Consider the following 1,219-nt stretch of genomic DNA (forward strand, 5'->3'; position numbering starts at 1 on the left):
TCTTCCCCCCTCTAGATAGCAAAACGAAGCAATCAGGAAGGAGTCTACTAACCACCAATACACCAGGAATCGGTAAATTCTCAAGACACGGCTCGGATCATGTAATAAAGAATATAGGAAATTGAACTATGTGTATGAAAGTTAGATAGAGTGTTGTAAACATGTTGAAATCTTTAATAGATAAGGGGGGAATGTTAAATTTAAATGTTGTCTTGGAATACTATTGGTGTACCCTCACTCTCCCTTCCAAGTCTTGGGGGCTAAAGCTAGGGAGGGGCTGTGACATGCCCTTTCTGCATTCCCGTGCTGTTAATTACGATGCCTTGTATTAGGTTCATCATCGCGTTCATTTGAGTTTGTAGGGATGCGATGGCCCCATTATTTGCGTCACTATCTTTAATTCTTAATCTTTGATCGTTTTCCCTCCAGTCCTCGTGATTTTTTAAAATGCGATCAAGTATATTTTTTACCTCATCGTAAGTTTTATCAAGCAGACCACCAGTTGCTGCTGCATTGGCAGCCATCTGCGATGCAGGGTTTAGTCCATGGTAAAAAATTTCCATCTTTAAGTAGTCTGGTAAGCCATTATGCGGGCAATCTCTTACCTGCCTCTTAAACCTCGCCCAAGCATCACTGAGCGATTCGTCAATTTTTTGTTCAAAATTCGTAATTAACGTCCTCCTTCTTGCGTTCTCTGTTGGAGGGAAGTATTTCTTCATGAACATTTCCACTACTTGTTCCCACGATGTTATCTCCCCTTGTTCGAGAGAATAAACCCATTTTCTTACTTGATCGCATAAGGAAAATGGGAACAACGTTAGTCAAACCTCCTAAGCAGAGATATTTGGGAACATAAAAGTGTTGTAGATTTCAATTAAACTTCGGAGATGGGCGTACGGATCCCGGGCCTTCCACGAAACTTTCTGGCCATTTGAATCATCTACAACATAACCGATTTCATTTCAAACCTCGATCCGTCTAGAGTTGGCCTCATGATTCCTGGGGAGAAATCATATAGGTTGGGCGATGCATAGTCCCAAATGGGTCTATTGAGGTCATTCGCCAGGAAGATGGGTTTGACCATTATATTATTTGCGTTTGTGGCCTTCTCTTCCGGTTGTTCCGCCATTCTTGGAGTTCTGTCTTATTGTTGTTGGCGATTGTCTCTCAATCTTTGTTGGAACGTTCTTTCAATCTTTGGATCTTAATTCGTCAGAGA

At 41.6% G+C, this 1,219-nt stretch overlaps 1 non-coding gene across 1 annotated transcript; it reads left to right on the plus strand.

Annotated features, from left to right (window-relative positions):
• Window positions 1-579: 579 nt before the first annotated feature.
• LOC150033703 (small nucleolar RNA R71) lies at window positions 580-686 on the plus strand. The gene has a single exon (XR_016532552.1). It is a non-coding gene; the product is annotated as a small nucleolar RNA R71 (small nucleolar RNA).
• The last annotated feature ends 533 nt before the right edge of the window (window positions 687-1,219 follow it).

The sequence above is a fragment of the Benincasa hispida genome, chromosome 9 (genome assembly GCF_027475165.1).
Source record: "Benincasa hispida cultivar pf3 chromosome 9, pf3_genome.v1.1, whole genome shotgun sequence".
Taxonomy (NCBI): Eukaryota; Viridiplantae; Streptophyta; class Magnoliopsida; order Cucurbitales; family Cucurbitaceae; genus Benincasa; species Benincasa hispida.